The sequence below is a fragment of the Vombatus ursinus genome, unplaced genomic scaffold, assembly GCF_900497805.2.
Source record: "Vombatus ursinus unplaced genomic scaffold, bare-nosed wombat genome assembly UNPS02014772.1, whole genome shotgun sequence".
Classification (NCBI taxonomy): Eukaryota; Metazoa; Chordata; class Mammalia; order Diprotodontia; family Vombatidae; genus Vombatus; species Vombatus ursinus.
In genome coordinates, this window is record NW_020954550.1 from 20,170,756 (window position 1) to 20,193,547 (window position 22,792).

The window sequence follows — 22,792 nt, forward strand, 5'->3', positions numbered from 1 at the left end:
GTAGGCATGAGGGGGACAGAGTAAAAAAATGCCTGAAGACGGATGATTGTGTACAAAATTAATCTTAGTACATCTACTTCTAGCACTATGTTTATCAAGTCATTTACAATGATTATTTAGCCTCTTCTTTTATCAAAAAGTGAGGCCTCAATGAACTTGAAGGTTCTTATTCAGTTACAAATCTTACTAACCTAGGTAGGAAACAATCTAAAGTAGACAGTGAAAATGTATAATTTTTTTTTAATTTATAAAAGAAACTACAGAAAGGTCAAAAGATGAAAATGCCATTTTCTCAAATGATTTGCAGCCAAATGAGCTAATGATAATATGATGAAATGATAATAGGTGACATTTAAATGACACTTTACATATAATTATCATAGGCCAGTGAAATCCATACCACTATTCCCTATTTTACAGAAGAGAAAACCATGCTAAAGAGATTGCTATTTATTCATGGTCCTACAGTTAATTAATCTGTGAAAGGCAAAATCTGAATGCAAATATCTCTACTTAATGTACTGTTGCTTCAAACCACTTATCTGATTAAGGGAAGTTAAGTTTTAAGCCAAACAGAAATAATTCTTTAACTGAGTGTTAAAGAGGCAACGTAGTAGAGCAGAAAGAACATGAGACTTGGAGTCTGGAGATCTGGACATTTATCAGTTAGCCACTGTGAAACATGTCACAACCTCTCTGAGCCTATCTCCTCCTCTAAAATGGGATAACACACTACTTGCCTCATGTCTGTGAGGAAATCAATTTTAAAGTGTTGTCTAAGTGTGAACTGGTAGTAGTGCAACAGAAGCAAAGTACTTAACCAACATTTGTAGTTACACAGATTTTTGAGGATGCCTTTCAGTATATTTTAATCACATTTTAAGGTCATAAAATGACAGCATTATGTTCCTTATCTATGTGGATGAGATCTACATAACTATTACTTGAACCATCATTTGTAAAAGACTAAATCACAGGCCAGTATGAAATAGCAAACTGGCAATAAAATGAAACACACAAGCAAATATTAGAGATCACAATACTCCATGCAAAATGCTGTCTCCGTAAAAATTCAAATTAAGCATCCGACAAGATTTTTCCAACTGATCACAACCTTCACTGAGAAGGAAGCACAATCTCTTAGGAGTTTCTTCCAGCCCTAAACCCCTATGTTTTTAATCAAGACAATCTACTTCAATAATGCTTTTATGTTTATCAATAGTTTAAACAGCACTAAAATGAAAATGGGTAATGCTAAATCCTTATGGAACTATTGTTTCACAAAATTTGTCGAATCAAGTCATAATACGTTCTATTCTTTGGAACTTCTAAGTGGGCTTTAAATCCTATATATAACACACTTTAGGAATCTAGACAAGTATTTCCCAATAGTATTTACTTGATAGGCCAGGAAAAAGGCTGAATAAGGGATATGAAAAGTTCGATGATGGAGATACTTTCTCCTCTAGAGTACTGAATGAAATGTCAAACATGTAGAATATAGGCTTAATTTCCTATCATCCCTCAAAAATTGTGGTCTTCTTTATTCTCAGAATATTTCATAATACTGTACCAATATTTACTGGACCAAATGTGTCACTGATGAATGAAGACCTATAGCAGAGATTCTTAACTTGGGGTCCATGGACCCCCAAAGGCTGTGTGGAAAAAACTTGGATGAAAAAAAAAAACTTACACTTTTATTTCCACTAACCTCTAATCAAAATATATGAATGTAGGCAACAAACCAAAGGAGTTTTAACACATTACAGCTGTTGTAAGTTATCTCGAAATACCCTTTATTATTGCCCCCACATCAAAATTACTGGAATTAGAGTACATGATACAAGATAGTACATGATCAGCCTTCCTATTTATATATTTTCAATATAATTAGTTTCCTTTGCAATCCTATGCATTTTATTTTATGCATTTAAAAATATTTTAGGGGCAGGTAGGTGGCACAGTGGATGGAGCACCGGCCCTGGATTCAGGAAGACCTGAGTTCAAATCCCACCTCAGACACATAACACTTACTAGCTGTGTGACCCTGGGCAAGTCACTTAACCCCACTGCCTAGCCAAAAAAAAAAAATTCTAAAAATGGGTCCACAGGCTTTACCAGACTGTCAAGGGATCCATGATCTTGATCTACAGGGTTTGAATAAGTGGTATGGATGTGCAATGAAGTTGTACAGTCTCTGATGGCAAAGGATACACAAACAAGCACTTGAAGTTGCAGGAAAAAAATGGTAGATTTTGGACATGGAAAGAACCTCACTCCAGGAATCAGGAGACCTGGATTCTAGTCCCAACTAATCCATACTAATCTGTTCATTTCAATAAGCATTTACTAAACACCTTCTGTGTGCAAGAGATACCAAGAGGGAAAAAATGTTCCTGTCCTCAAGGAGTTTCTATTTTCTGCAAGGTGAGTATGAGTAGGAGGGACCATAAATACATGAGCATATATATATTAAGCAGAGAAAAGAGAGAACATTAACAACCATAAGCTTCAGGAAAGGCTTCTCACAGGAGACAGTATAACCGCTAAGCTTGGAACGAAGCCAGAGATTATACATTACAAAGGTGACCAGAGAGTACATGTACATTTTCAGCCACGGGGAATAGTCTGTGCAAGGCATGGAGGTCAAAGTATCCAGTAGGGAGAACAGCAAAAGTAAGCTGGCCAGTTTGGCTGGAACCTAATAAATACATGAAGGAGAATAATGTTCAATAAGCCTGGAAAGCTAAGGAGCTTGTGATTTATCCTAAATGCAACTGAGACCTGTTGAAGGTTCTTGAGTAGGAGACTGATGAAGTCCCACAGAAAGATTATCTTTGCAACTGTGGGGAGGATGAATTGCAGAGCAGAGACACAAGAAGCTAGGAGACCAGTGAGGAAGCTGTCACAATAGGGTGGTGGCTCACAGATGTGAGTATATTGAGGAGTAGAAGCAACAAGACTTGACAATTTCTTGTATAGGGCCATGGCACACACTGGTGAATGATTAAATTTCTCTGGGTCTCCATTTCTTCATTTAAAGATTAGAGGATTTGACTAAATGTTTTTTCATATCCTTTCTACTCAAATTCCATTGTTTATGATAAATGTAAACACATTTTACAGAGAAGCAAGTCTCCAGAATTTTTATTTACCCTCTCACCCCATACAGTTTAAATGACCTTAAGTTCAGGTCTGGCTCTGCTACTTTCTTCTTAAGTGGCTTTGGACAAGTCCCTCAACCTTTCTGGGACCTGCCTTTAAAAATGTAAGGGAAGAAACTAGATGATTATTAAGGTGCTAGCCACCAATTCTATGAGCTATGAACTATCACCTACGCACCTACATCTTAGACAAATATTACCTGAATGAGAAAACATTAATGTGCCAGAAGACTGAGATAAAATAGAGTAATGTCTCTCATGATCCTATGTAGCCTGGTCAGTGCTTCAGAAACTTCAGAAACTGTGGTGAGGGAAAAGATGATACCTTACATTTATATAGCACTCTTAACTCAGCAAAACTCTTTCACATAGATTATTTCTTTTTATCCTACAAATAACTCCATGGTAGCTAGGGCATATATTAATTTTAAAGCATGAGAATTAAGCCTTTAGTAACAATGACTTAAAAATATCTGTAATTTCATCCTGGTCAGTGCTTTTAACAACACATATTTAATTTAAAAAAAAAAAAAAACTTTAGATGTCAAACATTGCCTGTGAAAAGAGACCTTGATCTGAGAGCAAAGAGATCTAGGTTTTAGTTTGTTCCAGCCCTGCAACAAGTTATTGACTTTTGTGAAAGTCATTTAACCTATCTGGGACTTAGTTCCTTACCTGTAAAACTGAAGGGTTGCACTATATGGAATTTAGGTTTCTTGTGGATTTCTAGGATTTTTAGTGATCAAAACTGATTAAATTTCCGGACAAATTTTTAACATACTTGACATGTTTTAGTTGTTCAGTTTCAGTTGTGTCCGACTGTGACCCCAATCAGAGTTTTCTTGGCAAAGGTACTAAAGCGGTTTGCCATTTCCTTCTCAAATAAATTATTCCTTAAAAAAAAACAAAACACCTAAATCAAGAGTCCACATGATTATTTTTCTCTGGTAACAATTTTTTTTAAAAGCCAAACTAGGATAGGTGTTTTTCATTTAAGCAAAAAACTTTTCAAAATCCTATACAATGAAAAAAGCTTCTTTCCACAGACAGATTAACATTAGAAATTACAAAAATTGTGTTATGCAGCTAATTTAGTCTTCACCTTTGTCCTATTCCTATTGTCCTGTTCAGATTGGAAAGAATGGATTTTCCTGCTTTTATCTTTAAATGCTTTTTCAATTTATAATTAATTAATCTAAAGTAAGAAAACACTGGTAAAATGTTACTATTGTTAAAAACTGAATTAATACTTCTGTAATGTCTAGTGGACCTAGGTGTTTTTAAGTTACTCCTCTATTTCCACAACTTCATAAGTAAATGTGTTCTTGAATAACTCTCCTTTAAGCACTAAAATGTATTATCTAGTACTTGATAATATGGAAGGATGGATGACAGATGCCTACATCAACACCAACCACTTTTCCTCACCAATTAAGGATTTACCTAGACACATAACAGAATTGAGAATGAGAGAAAAACTGACCTAAAGATGATATAACGCCTATAATAACCTATTTATAAAAAATATCCAGTGCATGACTATAGTATTTCTAATGCTACAACAGGCTTATCTAATATTATCAAGGAAAGCAGATGTTCTCCTTAATCAAATATTCTTGATAGTAGAGCAACATCACAGGTAAATCACCAATTAAACTGCATTGATCTGGATCTGGATCAAGTGGCCTTGATTATAGGATACACCACCAAGATAAAATCCCTCTGAAAGGGAAAAATACAGGTGTATACAAAAATAATTATACAAGCAACTGTATTAAAATATATTTACTGTTAAAATAACTTTATTTCCATTTCATTAAATATGACTTATTTATCACTACTTTCTTTATCCTCATAAAACAGGACAAGATAAGACTGAATGTTACTTCAGTAGGAAAACAAATGCTTTTATATTAATTTTCATCTAGATTTTTAAATTACAAGAATCTTTATATCTATAGCTCTCCCAACTAATTTCCCCTGATATATTAAATTATCTTTTACTTCTAAGATAACTTAAGATTCTGACAAGCTTTCATTCTGAAATAATTCAACGTGTTTACATTTTTTAAAAATTGGCTATAACATAGAATTCATCTGAAGTAACCAAAGGTTAAGACTTTCAAGTAATCAATGAAAAATAAATTAGAATGGGGCCTCGAATACCAAATCTCAAAATATACTACAAAGCTCTCACCATGAAAACAATTTTGTATTGAATAAGAAAGCTAGAGTTTAGTTGGTAGAACTGCTTATGTATACAATATACAGAAACAAGTAACCACAATAATCTAGAACTGGATAAACCCAAAGATTCTAGCTATTAGGACAAGAATTTACTACTCAACAAAAACTGTTGGGAAAACTGGAAAGTAGTCTGGCAGAAACATATAGACCAACATCTCGTACTGTATATACCAAGATAAGCTCCAAATGGATACCTGACTCAGATATAAAAAGTTTCATCATAAGCAAATTACTTGGAGCAAGGAAGAAATTACTTTTTGGATCTACGGATGGGGAATAATGAGAGAGAGGTTCACGAGAAGTAAAATGGATGATTTTGATGACATAAAATTGAAAAGTTTTTGCAAAGACGAAACCAGTACAGGTAAAAATTAGAAGAGCAGGAAAATGTATAAAAACAATCTTTGCCATATATTTAAATAATAAAGGACTTATTTCTAAGATATACAGGTAACTGAGTCAAAAAAGACTAAGAGCCACATTCTTCAATTGATAACTAGTCAAAGGATATAAACAGTTTTCAGAAGAAATACAAGCTATCAAAAGCCATATGAAAAAATGTTTAAATATACCAGTAATTAGAAAAATACAAATTTAAACAACTCAGGGGCACCACGTCATACCCATCAGATTGGCTAAATTCACAAAAAAGGAAAATCACAAATGCACATTTGGAGGGGCCATGGGAAAATAGGTAGTTGAATATCCTGTTGATGGAATTGTGAACTGGTCTAACCATTCTAGAAAGCAATTTGCAACTATGCCCAAGAAGCAATTAAATTGTATACACCCAGCAATACTGCTATTAGGTCTATATCCCAAAAAAGATCAAAGAAAGAGGAAAAGGACCCATATGTTCAACTCCATGCAGCTCTTTTTGAGCTGGCAAAAGAATTGGAAACTGAAGAGATACCTTTCCATTGGGGAATGGGGGAACAAGTTATGGTATGTGAATGTGATAAAGTACTATTTTACTGTAAAAAATGATGAAGGGGATGGTTTCAGAAAAACCTAGGAAGACTTTTATGAACTGATACAAAGTGAAGTGAGCAGAACCAAGAAAACAATCTACACAGTAATATCAATATTGTAAAGATAATCAACTTTGAAAGACTTAGTAACTCTGATCAACACAATGACCAACAATAATTTCAAAGGATTCATGATGAAATATAGTATCCATTTCCAGATAGAGAACTGATGGACTCAGAATGCAGATTGAAGCGTTTTTTCTTTTATTTTTTTTCTATATTTATTGACATGACTAAAGCAGGAATTTGTTTTGCATGACTGTATGTATTTGCAATGGGTTTTGTTTTTTTTGACTTCTCCATGGGAGGGTGAAGAAGAGAATTTGGAACTGAAAATAAAAATAAAATTGAATTAAAAAATTAAAAATAAAAATCCATTATAATGAGTTATATTTAAAAAATTTCCACACAAAAGAACAAAAGGAATCTACAGAGCTATTTATTGACCATTATTCTACAAAGTCATGGAAGAAGTACTTAACTTTGGGACTTCTTGGAAAGAGTCCTAAGATCTGAGCCTCCATTTATTAGCCACGGAATCATGACCAAATCACAGACCCTCAGTCTTGGTTATCTCCGTTCCTCAGACAAGACATTATAATCTCCCAACTCCAGACATTTTCACTATCTACCTCCCATGCCTGCAATTCTCTCCCTCCCCATTTTCCACCTCCTCGCTTCTTTCAAGTTCCCTGCCTCTGTCCTTAAAGAACTAAGAACTAGTTAAGAAATCAAGACAAACTTGAAATTTTATTATCTGTTATTTTTAAAGGCCTTTTTCTGGTCCTGACCTATAATTCAGGTCAAGGAATTCCCTTTTCACTGCATTTCATGTTCAACTTCTAGCTTTAGAGAATCGCCTGCTGCATTGGATGGTTAAATAACTTCTTTCTGGCATGTAGCTAATATGTGTCACAAAGGTAGGACTAGAACTCGGATTTTCCTGACTTCAAAGGGCAAGCTTCTATCAAACACGGGTGAGGACACACTACATTTCATCAAAATATTAGGATTAAATAACAACAAAACAACAGTACAGGAACCATCACAAAACAGCATATGATTAATCACCAAATGAGCAGAATATAAGCGCTGCATATGAGTTCAGTAATGCTTTCCTAATCCTGATTCCAGTTCCCAGGTTTCCTAAACTCCAGTGGATTCCTATTGCCTACAGGAACAAATTACAGAATGTTCTGCTCCACATTCAAAGCCCTTGATAACCCATCCCCTCCTACCTTTTCAGTCTTCTTATACTTTACTCTCAGTCATATACTCTGATTCAGTGACCCTGGCCTCCTGGCTGTTCCACCAACAGGACACTCCATCTCTCAGCTCTGGGCATGTTCTCTGGTTGCCCCCATGCCTAGAACACTCTCCCTCCTCCACTCCCATTACTGATATCCCTGGTTTCCTCTAAGTCCCAACTAAAATCCCACCTTCTACAGGAAGCCTTCCCCAATCCTTCTGAATTCCAGTGCCATCTCTCTGTTAATTCTTTTCTATTTATACTGCTATGTAGCTTGCTTTGTACATAGTTGTTTGCATATCATCTCCTACATTAGCTGCAAGCTTCTTGAGGGCAGGAACTGTCTTTTGCCTCTTTTTGTATCCCCAAGGCTTAGCACAGTGCCTGACACATATTAGGTGCTTTATAAATGCTAGCTACTATTATTGTTGCTGCTGTTGTTGTTATTTACATTTCAGGATAATTTTCTGAGTGATCTAAAAAGAGTTAGAATAAAGAATACAGCAGCTACTTCATTGAAGCTTATTAACAATTCATTGGTAAAATCCTTATATTATAAATTTCATTCTATCCAGTTCAAAAAGCATTAAGCATTCTTGGTTAATTTTGCACAGTCACTTTCTTGTGCACTTTACTATGCAGTATTTCCCTCTCCATTTAAAAAATTATGAACTTAAACAAGAACGTTGCCATATGCAAAGAAGAACCAAGCATATGGCACTCTACAAAATTCGAGGATACAAAGTTAATAGGTCAGTTTGTCTGGAATGCAGAATGCATGGACCTTATCTCAAGAGGTAGATTAGAGACAAACTGTGAAGGATTTTAAATGCCAAGCTGAGGAGATTTTATTTTATCTTAAAGGTATCTTGAAGGTTTTCATTTGGGGACTAATATAATCAGATCTGTATATTGCAGTGCATTGCACATAGATGCATGGACAACCCAGTACCACAGATTGACAATGAGCTGGGGGGAGGGGGGGAGGGGCTGGGAACTAAGAAATGGACAAAAAGCTATATGGCACTTGGGAAATTGCTTGGTTCTTATAATTCCAAACTTCAAACTTCATCCTTTAATACCAAGAATCACCTAGTTATATTATATGATTATGAGTCATGGATGACAATTTCAAATTCAAAACAGAAGGTCACACAAAAAGCAATGCATGGCAAATGTAAACAAGATGTGTCATATTTCCAATGAAAGGATAGGTGGGACCAAAAAAGGGGGTAGAAAGCAAAAATAAAACTGATTGCTATTTTGAAGATGAGATGAATTTGGAGATAAATATATAACATGCTTATGAGTGGAAAATAGATCCTAAATGTGCCATTGACTGTATTCTGTAATGATACAGCCACAGGTGATATAAAACCAAATTCTGAAATTAACTTTAAGAACTGCAGGTGGAGTAAAAATCTCAAAGAAGGAAGCTTACTAACGAAGGCCACTGCAGAATCTGTAGAAAAGAGAGAACAAGGAGAACCACTAATACAATGGCTACAATACTAAAAAGGAAAACAATTTTGCAAGGCTTAAAAAGTCTGATCAATGCAAAGACCAATCATGAAAGATATTTCTGGCAGAGAAAAGGATGAGGAGAGAACTTAAAAGACACAGAAGAGAGAAGGCAGTTCAGAAGGGGGCAGGGACAAGAAGGGAAGTGTTATACCACATTAGATTTAACAAATACTTTAAAAAGTTGTACATAATAGATGTGTAGTTCCATATACAATCTTATTTTTCTGTTCTTTATATATGAGAATGCTCATGTTTGTTGGTGTTTGCCAAGTTCATAATAAAAAATAAAATTTAGGGAAAATATATTGCATCAGAAAGATTTCAAAAAAGGGACTGCAAAAATACAGAAACTATTAGAACTGATGAGTCAAAAAGGATTAAAAATGGGAGGAATCAAATGTGACAATTAGTAAGGAAATAAAAATCTTGGAAGATTATAGCAATTTCAGGGGAGAGGGGAGGGGAGAAGATAAGCAGCCAAAGAGAAAAAGGAGTGAAGGTAAGAACAGAAACAGTTTTGAAACAGTCAATACCTGTAGCACTTTGTAGACAAAAATAGAAAGAGATAAGCAGACCAAAGATAGAACATTTATGTCAGCAGTTCTATAATGACTTGTTTGTTTCCCAAGACCAAGTAACGAATCAGACACTAATGACACAGAAAAAGTGATGGCATAAGTTTAGTTTACTGAGGAAAAAATGAAAAATGGCAACTAACAGAATTGGATAGTTTTATGGTTGGAAGAACTGAAAGTAGAAAGGAGGAGACCAGACCTGTGGTTATACTGAAATATACCAATGGATAAGTAATTTCAGCAATGAAGGTGTGGGAAGTTCTCATCCAAAGATGTAAGAATCCAAAGATCTAATGATGGCTATGGAAAGCTAAACATATCACAGAACATATAAAATTAGGAAATACCCCAAAAATTATGGGGGGGAAGAGTAATTGGACAAATCATCTGCCATTAGAAATAAGTTTGTTATTAAAATGTATTAAAAAAATTAGACCAGATTGTAATCATCCAAAAATGATATTCAACAAGTTTCACATTTAGTATATATTATAGAGACATTACAATACTTGAACAGAGTACTTTAGTTTATGGAATGATGCAATTCCCTCAGGATTATAAAAATATATTCTTATATATCATACATAATGTATATTTTAAGGACTTCAATTTACCAAGAAATACAATTATTAGACAAGATAATGGGCCCTCAAGTGAGGGACATTGAGGAATTGAGGAATATTCTATCATTCTGAAGACTTTGCTGGGGAGACGATATCATGAGATCTTCCTAACCTTGAAAAAATGTAAAGGTCTTTTTTTTTTTTTTAATGCTGATGCGAGGTTGTCACAGAAAATAGATGATTACTCAAATGCAAACCCAACAGGAAGTCCTAGGTATATGATTGGAAATCTACTCTCACAATACACAGTCTCCTCCTCCTTTGAAGAATTTGGGAAACCAAATTTTAAGAATACTGTTTAAACTGTAACCAAAGACAAAGGAACTAAATTATCAACAAGGAGTAAGATTTTATTTTGGCCATAACAGAAACTAATGAAATATCTTTATCCCATTCGAGAGCAATTCTTCTCTTTGCCAAAGTAGCATCTAGCTTCTAATCAGAATACTTCAACCCCATAGTCAATGCCTGAGCTGCTACTGACTGACAAATGTTCTCTTCATGAAGTCCAGGCAGGACAGACTGTTTCTGTTGATTCCTACTATCATTAGGTCTGCTCTCAGCCTTATATTATCTCTGTACACTCTGCCTAAGTAAATTCACCCAACTTTTCAATTTCAATGATTTTAGCCCACACAAATTTTGGCACATTAACATAATGGAGTGCAGTTGGGTTAAAAGAAGCAACCAAGACCACGAATACAGAGAAGCGTGGGAAGGCTTCTATGAACTGATGCAAGTTGAAGTAGAAGGGAATAAGCATTCTCACACACACACACACACACACACACACACACACACCCCCACACACACACACACACACCCCTTCATGTGACCCTGCTATTATGTTCCCTATGTCACAGTTGAGCAAATTGTGTCAGACACAGGTTAAGTGACTTGCCCGGTGCTATGCAGACAATGAGTATCTGCCTGGCACTCTATCCACCGAGCCACTCAAATGAATTAAGCATGTCTGTCCCTATCATACACACACAATATCACTGAAATGACATCAATGAAAATAACCATGAAACAATAGAAGAGGAATATTGCAAAACTACAGAGACAGACTTGATTCCAAAGAGGAGACATGAGAAAGCACCTTCCTCCACTCCCTTGTAGAGGCAGGAGGTCCACAAGGGTGGAATATTGCATATATTCTCAGTGTTGCTAATCTTTTTCTCTTTTTTCCTCCCTCTCCTTTTAAAAATTCTTTATTACATGGGATGATTCTCTGGGAGGGAAAAAAGAAGAGATATAGAAGGAAATTTAGGCAAAGTAAATCAAAAGATTTTTAAAATTTATCTTAATAAACAAGTTATCCTTGCCATTCAGATTTTTTAAAACCCTAAAGAAAGTTCTTTTTTCTTTTTTTTTTTAAATCTTTGACTCTTTCTCACTTCACACAGTTATTATGTCCTATAATTCTTTCTTTATAAATTCAGCACTTCCTATTTATTTTCATTGCCATAATCTTAGGTCAGATAATTGTGAAGCAAGTCTCCTAACCCCTACTTTCAAATGCATGTTGCACACCCCAGATGAGTCTTCCTACACTACATATTCGTAGCACCAGCAGCAGTAAGTGAAGAGGAAAGACCTTGGAGGTAGCCAAGCTACTGCCATGGGGATCAAACTCGAAACTTGAAGCTGGGCTGCAAAACTTCAGTAAGGCCTGAAACAGGTTAAAATGTAATTGGAAAGGGTCAGCTAGGTGGCGCAGTGGAGAGAGCACCGGCCCTGGATTCAGGAGGACCTGAGTTCAAATGTGGCCTCAGATACATAACACTCACTAGCTGTGTGACCTTGGGCAAGTCACTTAATCCCATTGCCTAGCCAAAAAAAAAAAAAAGAGAGAGAGAAAAAATGTAACTGTGAAATGTTTAACACAATAAAGAAAAATACAACACAGATAATGTTAAATTTTGGTTTCCTAAGTCAATGAATGGTCTGCAGGGATCATTTTCTATTTGAGTTTGACACCACTGAGCTAGACCAACCAGTAAAAACAATAATTTCCTCCTCTATAAAATTCCATACCTCATTATTTGGGAGATAAATTCCAAATTCCTTACTTAGCCAAGCACTTAAGTTCTTCTATGATAAGAGTACAATTACCCTCCCAACCTAATCTTTCACTACTCTCTCCATTAAGCACCCCTTCAATAGCCATTCACTGTCCCCTTAGCAAATCTAAATTCTGAAGACTTCCATATTTTTATTTACACCCAATAGTGGCCTTTCCCCGTGACGCCCTCCCCTCTAAAGACAGATAGATAAAGTATTTATTAAGTGCTTACTCTAGGTATGGCATCCATCCTGCCTGTTGTTTGCACGTGCAGACACTGTCTCTATTTAACTAGACTTCAAATTTCTTGGTGGCAGCGTCTCATGCTCTCTCTCTAACATGGGGCTTAGGACAGGGCTTTGGCCTTAATACACCATCTATGCTGGTGCTCAGTAGATTTGAGACATGTGATCAACCCTCTCCCATCTGCCCATGCAACTTTGTATGAAACAAATTGAGTAAAGGAGAGGGAGAAAAATTGACTCATTCACTAATTCTTAATTAATTTCTGCCAATGACCAACCTTTGAATTGTAGCTTGCAATAGTTTTTGTTTAGAAATCAAGAAACCCAATGACTGGCATGGAGAAGAAAGAGATTGTCTTGCTTCTTTATACCTCAGCGACAAAATAGAACAAATCCAAGAACTCCAATAAGTCCAAGTTTGGATCTCACCCTAGTCATAGAGATGAAAAAGATCTTAAAGTCAACCAGTTCAATCCTTTCATTTAACACAGGAGGAAACTGAGGTCCATAGGATATAAGTGACTTTCCAAAAGTCTTATAATAAATAAGTGGCAAAGTCAGAACTTGAATCCTTTAACTCTAAGCCAGCACTCCTTCTACTGCAAAGTCTGAAGAAACGTGGACCCTAAAATAGGAAGAGCCGGCTCTAGAGTGAGCCTAAAGAGCACTCAGTTTACACTGACCACAAATGCATTTTGTCTGCTACTTACTCTGGGAATGGCACTTCACCTCTCTGGGCCTCAGTAGCCTCATTGGTGAAAAAGAGAATATTTATGTATCTCAGAGGGCTATTGTGAGAAAAGAACTTGACTGTGTATATTGAAAAGTGTAAGAAGCAAGCTATTCTTTTTCCTTCACAAAGAGAATGCTAGTTGTTACGTAGGGTTTCAGAGTTATCATTCTACTAGTAGGACCAGGATACCATATAAGTAGCCTACAGAAACAAGTTAGACAGTAAGCTGAATGCTATGGAAATGTCTCTATAATAGAGCACACAACCTTCTTTGGTCCAATGATACCAAAAGGAAGAGACAGAAAAATAAAGAGATTTGGTTTTGTGTTTCTATATTATGTTATTCATTCCTCTCATTTAAACTGGTTATCTTAAAACCAGCATGGAGCTTAGAGATGGTGGAGACGTGAAAAGGTGTGGAATTTGGAATATATAATATTTTCAAATAAAACTCTTCTATTTTAAAAAGGTTTTGCTTTCAAGCCACAGAGGAAAAACAAAATTTGGTCATAAAATATTTACTTTCACTAGTCTCAAATTCAACTGCTCTTCTTCCCCTAAACTTCCTAAATGGTGTTTTGTATGACTAAAACCAATGTGGCCAAAATTAGAAGGAAAGTAGGAATTTATAGGAAACTGAGCCAATTTTATAAAAAATAAGAGTCATTCCCTAATTGATAAATGGTCAAAGCATATAAGGACAGTTTTCAGATTAAGAAATATCAAAGCTATCATCAATAGTCACATGAAAAAATGTTCTAAATGACTAATGATTAGAGAAATGCAAATTAAAACAACTCTGAGGTACTACATCACACCTATCAGATTGACTTATGTGACAGAAAAGAAAAAGGACAAACGCTGGAGGAGACATAGGGGCACTAATGAACAGGTGGTACAGTTGTGAACTGTTCCAACCTTTCTGGAAACAATTTGGAAATATACCCAAAAGGGTTATAAAACTGTACATACCTTTTGACGCAGCAATATCATTACTAGACCTCTTTGGAGAGTAAAGAAAAGGGAAATGGGCAGTTAGGTGGTGCAGTGGATAGAACACCTGACCTGGAGTCAAGAGGACCTGAGCTCAAATGTGGCCTCAGACACTTACTAGCTGTGTGACCCTGGGCGAGTCATTTAACTCTGATTGTCCCCCCCCCCCAAAAAAAACCTACCAAAAAAGGAAAAGGACCTATTTGTACAAAAATATTTATAAAAGCTCTTTTTATGGTGGCAAAGAACTGGAAATTGAGGGGATGGCCATCAACTGGGGAATGGCTGAACAAGTTGTGGTATGTCAATGTAACAGAATACGATTGTGCTATAAGAAATGACAAGCAAAATGGTTTTTGAAAAACCTGAAAAGAGTTATATGAATTGATGCAAAGTGAAGTGAGCAGACACAGGAGAACAATATACATAAGTAACAGCAATACTGTAAGGATGATCAACTATGAAAGACTTAGTTACTCTGATTAAGACAAGGATCCAAGACAATTTCAATGGACCCATGATGAAAAATGTTATCTACCTCTAGAGAGAGAACTGATGAACTCTGAGTGCAAGGTGAAGCATAATTTTTTTACTTTATTTTTCTTGCTTTTGTGTGCGTGTGTGTGTTTTGTAACATGGTTAACATGGAATTATATTTTACATGATTTCCCACGTATAGCTGATATATTGCTTGCTTTCTCAATGGGTGTAGGAGGAGTGGGAGAAAGTGAGAGAATTTGGAACTCAAAAATTTTTTAAAATGAATGTTAAAAATAAAAATGTAATTGGGAAATATTTAATGAAATAAAAATATAATTTAAAAATGTTTCCTAAATGCATCTTTAGATAAGAACACTGTAATACAAATGCTAAACTTCTTCCAAGATTTATATATAAAATGAAGCCATGAAGTCACAACGCAATTGAGAAAGAATGCGATTAAAAAAACACGCACTAGAGACTCAATATAATGCTGTCCTCTGGTTCCAAATCACAGGACTATCTTTCTGTTGAAATTGTTTCATAATGAGGTCCTATTAGTATTTTACTAATTTAACATCCTTACATAAGATCCAGACCTTCAGCTTACACGGAATCCCACCCTCAATTAAACAGTGACTTCTATAACAAGTTCTAATGTATTTGTTAATTGAAATGAAAACTCTTTTCACCATTTGGTAAAGACTCAGATATCTCAGTTTAACTTTCCACAATGTAGGATTTATCATTTGGGACAGGAAGAACATCACTTAAAGGAAACACACATTTAGCCTAGTACTGTAAAAATTAGTATCCTTTTCCTTGTTTACCTGTTTGTTTCCAACAATTAAGGATATATAACAATAAAGGAAGAGGACTAGAACAAAGTCCCATTTGTTTTCAAAATGTTTCTAAGTTTTTCTTAAGCTATCAAGGACATGGTGAAGGAATACACAGTTAATACTTTCAGCTCTCTATCATCAGAATGATAGTCCCATGGGACAAAAGAAAAAAAAATCTGTGGTTTCAATAAATATTTAGGGAAAAGAAAAAAATCTCATAAAGCTACCTTTGTCCTCAGTTTCTTCAACCGTAAAATCTAGGGGTTGGATTGGATGGAATCAAAGGTTCTTTCTAGTTCTGATTTTGTGTATCTAAGTAGATTTGAAAAAGGAAGAATAAATTTGCCTTAATTACTTGGTTCTCCATGAATCATTAAAATATGAAATATTTTATTTATGGTAAATATTTCAAGCATAATTGTCAGAAATGGGTTTTAAATTTTTAAAAATAGTTATGAGTTTTTCAGAAGTGAAGTATTAGCTATAATTTTATCAATATTATTATTAGGATTATAAAAATGTTTTTTCCCTTGGTAAACATTTAAGCTGTTACTGAGATATAAATATAAATGCCAATCTATTGCCCTGAGCAAAACATATACAATTTAAAATATAGAAGACACCCAACCTGAAGCATAGTAGTCTCAGCTACAGTTTCAACTTCTACAAGAAGCCTTTCCTAGTCTTCCTTTATCTCAGTCCCTTTACTCTGTGGATTATTTCCAATTTACCCTGTATATATCCTGTTTGTGCCTACTTAGTTTGCATGGTCTCCATGTGAACCCCTGTGGCGGTGTTGTGTTTTTTTGTTTTTTTTTTTTTTTGGCTTTTCTCTGTATTTATAACACAGCACAGTACCCAGCACACAGTAGGTCTGGTTAATGCTCGTTGACTCACTGAAAGAGTGCAGAATGTGGAGTCAGTTAAGACCTGGATTCAATTGCTGTCTCTGACATGCAGGATCATTGGTTTAGGACCACAAGAGCCCTTAGAGGTCATCTAATGCAACCATCTCATTTTATAGATGAAGAACTGAGGCCAAGGGAGGCTAAGAGACTGACTGAGGGTCAAAAAGCTAATACCTGAAGCAGCATCTGAACCCGGTCTTTCTGGTTCCAAATGTGGCACTCTGATATGCCTTGATGTCTTTAATATAGCCATGCTACATGGCCATATGCAAATCATTTCCCTACTCTAGCCCATCTTCCACTCAGAAACCCAAGTGACCTTCCTAAAAAAGTATGACTTTGTCATTTCCCTGTTCAATAAATGTCAGTAGTCCCTATAGCCTAGAGCAGAAGTGTCAAACTTAAATAGAAAGGGATCCCTAAAGGTAGCATATCGACTTAGAAAAGCTTCAAATTAAAATTGTTATAGTTCATTCTTATTTTATTAAGCATTTCCCAACTACATATTAATCTGGTTCAGCCTGCACTTTTAAGCTCTGCAGGCTGGGAATGTGACACCCCAGGCTTACATGATTAAAGGTAAAATCCTCTAGTATTCAAAGTACTTCATAACCTCATTTTTTCCCAGCATTCCATTCTTCTTAAAGCATTCTATCCTCCATATACTTGGCAATCCAGTGACTTTAGTCTCTTTGCTATTCCTAGCACAAGGCACTTTTCCTGATGCCAGGCACCTGCACAGCCTGAACCCCATGCCTTGAATTTTCTCCCTCACCTCTGCCTCTTAAAGTCTTCACTAAAGTTTCATTTGTCAGAAAGCCATTTTAGATCTTTCTTAATGTTTTATCCTGCATATACCTTGTTTGTACTGCTGTTATTCGCACATTGTCTCCCCTGTCAGACTGTGAGCTTCTTGGGGGCAGAGACTGTTTTTGCATTTCTCTATCTCTAGCACTCAGAACAGTGCTTGACATAGCAGAAGTTTAATAAATGCTTGTTAACTCTACTTGGCGCATTTAAGTCCTACTCTAGAGATGGCTAAAGAGAATTATAAAATTGTTATCTTAAAACAACATAAAACAATGCAAGTGAATGTGTAAACCTATCATCTCTTTATCCACTGAATCTCAGAATGTAAGAATTAGAAAGTACCTCTAAGGCCATCCAATACAACCTACAAATGAAAAGAATCCCCACTATAACATAACAGACAAGTGGTTATTTTCAAGGAGGCAAAACTCATGACCTCTCAATGCAGCCCATTCTATGATTACTCATTAACAAATTACTCTGAGTTCAGCCATTCAACCAGTTCTCAATCCATCTGATTGTATTATCACTTAATCCCTAGTTCTCAATCTTCTCCCCAAGAATAGCATGAGATACTTTATTGAAAACTTTGCTAATGTCTAGGTAAACCACATCCACAGCATTCCTCTTAGCTAATTTAAGCAATCCTATCAAAAAATGAAATGTTAGTCTGGCATGACCTGTTCTTGATGAAGCCATGTTGGCTCTTAGTAATTACCACTTCGCTTTCTAAATGTTTGCCAACCCTCTCTTTAATGATCGTTTTTAAAATTTTCCCAGAAATCAAAGTCAAGTTCATTGGTTTGTAGACTCAGTTCCTTTACCTTTAAAAAAGGGGGGGGGAACACTAGTTCTTCTTTAATCTTGTGGTACCATACCCATTTTCCATTATCTTTCAAATATCACAGACAATGGCTCAACAATCACGTTTATCAGTTCTTCCCACCTGGGCCTGGTGCCTTGAATTCATGGAGAGAAGCTAGATGCTCTCAATCTCTTTACCCACCTAGTCATGTTTGTTTTGACACTTCCAATGTAAAGGTCATTCTCTTTTACAGAGAAGACAAATTAAGAAATGAGCAGCTGGACCTTTTCTCAGTAGTCAGTTATCATTGTCCTATCCACCCTAAGCAGAGGTCCCATCCATTCCGTGAATCTTATTCTCCTCCCCAGTCTGCATCCAGGTTTTGGAAAGTTCAATTAGAATGCATCCATTTGTTTTATAAGCATTTACATATTTACTATTATTTAGACTTTTGTATATCAGTTAATTTTGTAAATAAGAATTAACCTATCACATGGTATAAAGCATTATGATTATCAAAGTCTCAATTCCAGACAAAACTCTACCTTTCAATACATTTTTATTTCCTTAGTAACATTTCAAAAGTGATTTTTAAATGATCTTAAAACATTATCTATTAAAGGGTACTTGAAATAAACTGAATTACTGAAAATGAGATGAATTCAAATGAATTTGTTTTAATGATATATGTATTCTTCCTTGACTCTAATTTGCACTTTAAATAATGCCCATGACCTACTACACAAAATTCACTTTATTAGAAAACTTGGTGTTTGAAAATATGTTACCAATTATATATATGAATATATTACATTTTAAATATAAATAAAACATATATATTTAAATATCTTTAAATCCTTGTGATTTTCTCCTGCTCACCTAGTCCTTTTCCCACCTGTCACTTTAGTGGATTATCCCTTTGTTAACACTTCTGATTTCATCCTCATGGTTTACTTTATATGAAGCCAATGTCCTTTAGAACTCTTCACGCATATAATAAGGTGTGAAATTTATTTTTAAATAAATTCTGGCTCAGTCTTCCCATTCTGACTCCTGTCACCATTTTTGGAGACCTCAGTTTTCATATCAATGACCCTGCTACCCTAGCTTCACTATTAACTAAACTTGATTCCCAAAACCTCCTTATCTCTATCAAACACAAGTGCTTTCTTCTAGAATTGCTCTACCTCCAAAATATCAAACTCTAATGTCCCTCTGACTGATCATAATCACTTATTCTTCTATCTATCCTAACGTCTCATTTCTAAGCCAGCTCTTTATCCTTGGTGAGACCTTGTGGCCTCTCATGCTGTTTTACTCTCAGCTCCTGTTCTGGCTTCATTTCCTTCTTTCAGTCTTGTCCCTATAATTAGCCATTCTGACAAAGTACTTAACACTAATCTTGAATGTATTTACTCCCCCTTTAACCTTATTTCAGTTTTAATTCTCACTGACCTCGTAGAGCTTTAGCCAATCTGACATCACTATCATTCTTTTGGATACTTTCCTTTCTTGGCTTCCATGAAACTGCTCCTTCCTGATTCTCCAACTTCCATGACTTCTCCTTAGCCTCTTATCCCACACTTCTTTGAGAGAGAGAGAGAGAGAGCACGTGTGAGTGTGTGTCTGTGGGTGTGTGTGGGTATGTCCCTAAACGCTGTCCTCAGCCTGTTCCCTCTTGCCATGATCTCTGTTGGCAATCTCACCCATTTCCATAACTTCAATCCTCACCTCTACTCAGATGATCTCCAAGTCCAGTCACAGTGCTGCTTTCCTAGCATCTCCAAATGCCTGCCCAAATATCTCCACTCGGATATCCCATTGTAGCTGTGGGACCACTCAAGTTGTACTTATTTAATATATATATGTATGTATGTATATATATATGTACACACACACACATATATGTATGTATGCATGCATGCATGCATGCATAGTAAAAGATAGGACATTAAAGTACCACACTAATGACCAGTGAAGGTCTCTGAATTTCCAACCTGATTTTGAGGAATATCCTATGAAATTCCTTGGAACTGTTGAAGGTCAAACTGTAAACTTCATATCAGGTCTTGGTGACTGTGCGCTCCCCTGTGACAGCTAAGGCTTACAACAGATCCTGACCCAAATTTTCAGCTTCCCCAATCTCCCCCTTAAATCCTTGTAATTTTCAATTTCTCTGAAGCTCTATTTTGTCTCAATTCCTATTCCATTGATCGTTCCCACCTATCTAAATACAAATCTCTTCTACGGGCTGCATATAAAATGACCTTTGAAACTTGCAAAGAAAAAGAATTATACATACTTACTTTTGTTGTTCCCTAAAAGACTACTACTTTATTTAAAAATAAATTTTACACCCTATTGGATATATGAAGAGTTCCAAAGGACATTAGCTTCATATAAAGTTAACCCTTAGGATGAAATCAGAAGTGTCAACACAAGGATAATCCACTAATTTTCTGATTGTTATTAAATGTTAATACAAATCCAGTGAGGGAAAAATAAAGACTTGATACACCAAACAGCACCCTATCCAAAAAGTAACACCCTATCTTTAAAAGATATAATTAGGCAAAGTATTGTGTTATCACAAGATAGGAGTTTTTTTTTCTTTCCACCTATGCAGATGAAATTTACAACTGCTAGCTTTTATTCCCCAATTGACAAATGGTCAAAGGATATGAACAAGCAATTCTCAAGAGAATAAATCCAGGATATTGTTAGCCATAAGGAAAAAAAAATGTTCTAAATCACTAACAATTAAAAGAAAGTACATTAAATCAACCCTGAGGTTCTACCTCACACTCATCAGAAAATGACAAATAGTGGAGGTACCGCAAGAAAAGAAGCACACTGATGCACTCACTGTTGGTGGAGTTGTGAATTGGCCCACCTATTCCAGAAAGCAATTTGGAACTATGTCTCCAAATTTGCTAAATTGTATAAATATAAACCCTTTGAAAAACTATACCATTTGGTATATACTACTAAGCCTATATCCCCCCAAAAAAACAATGAAAGAGGAAGAGGTCCTTTATATGCAAAAACATTTATAACACCCAAAAAACCTGGAAACTAAAAGGGTGACCGTTATTTAGGGAATAGTTCAACAAATTGTGGTCTATGAATGTCATGAATTACAACTATGCTATGAAAAATTATTAGACAAAGTTTTCAGAGAAACCGGAGAGACTTGTATGAACTGATGCAAAGTGAAGTAGTAGAACCAAACAATTTATAGTATAATGTAAAAATGAACAATTTTGAAAGACATAAGAACCCTGATCAACATAACAATCAATCAACATTACAGAGTTCAATCAATGAAGAATGTTACCCATCTTCTGAGAGGTAACAGAGACATGATAACATGCTCTTAAATCATTTCTCACAGAACTTATATTTTAAAACTCTCCAGCGGAGGATCTCTACTACCTACAGGATAAAACAAAATCCTTATCCTAGATATGCAGTCTTCCAATATTCTGGATTTCACCTGTCTTTCCTATATCATTTTATTCTCTCCCCCTTCCCACAACCCCATACCCAACTATTCCAGGAACACTGTGTGACATTCCATCTCCCACCTTCATGACTACAAATAGGCTATACTCCTATATATCTGGAATGAACTCACTCCTCGCTTCTGTCTCTTATAATTCCTTCCTTCAAAATATAGCTCACTCCTACTGTACACAAGACCCTTCTAGAGCACTCTCCCCACCCCCACAAATTGTTAGCATTGAAATTACTTTGAATTTATTTGTCTATATGCTGTTCTCACCAACACTCAAACCACAGCTCCCACATAGGCTCCCTGAGGGCAGGGAGTTTTTTTTTTTGTCTTTGTATCCCTAATATCTAGCACACACACAGTACCAAGTACCTGACACATAATAATTACTTAATAAACGCATGCTAAAATTTCAAATTAAATCTAGGTATGACTTCCCCATGGTATACCTATCCAGTTGATTTTTTTTTAATCCAAGTGAAATTTGCATGTATCCTTATTAAATGTACTTTTATTTGATTTGGCCCTACTGAGATCTTTTTGAACTCTGATTCTGTCACCTGCATTACCTCTTACTCCCAGCTTTACTGAAAGTTTTGTAAGCCTTCACTAATGCCTTTATTTTTTTTTCCATTTACTGACATCACCTTTGTTGAGGCCTTCAATGCCTTTCTCTTAAACTACTGTAATAACTTCCTTCCTCTAGTCTCTTCCTTTTTCCATTCATGCTTGACACCACTGTTGTCCACATCATCTTCCTAATGCACTGCTTAGGCATGTCATGACTCTCATCAAAAACCTTCAGTGCCTCCCACCAAAAGAAGTATTAACTCTTGATTCCAGCAGTCCATATTCTCTACAACGTAGCTGTAATGTAACCTTCTAGGGTGTACTTTGTACTATTTCCCTTCATGTACTAGTCCAATCCAATTAGACTCCTCTCTATTCTAGCCTGCCCTTACTTGCTCACATTACAGG

General features: G+C 35.7%; 1 protein-coding gene across 2 annotated transcripts in view; it reads right to left on the reverse strand.

Moving 5' to 3' along the window:
* Positions 1–22,792, reverse strand: part of MAP3K1 (mitogen-activated protein kinase kinase kinase 1) — a 69,782-nt gene that overhangs the window by 26,164 nt on the left and 20,826 nt on the right. The window lies entirely within an intron of this gene.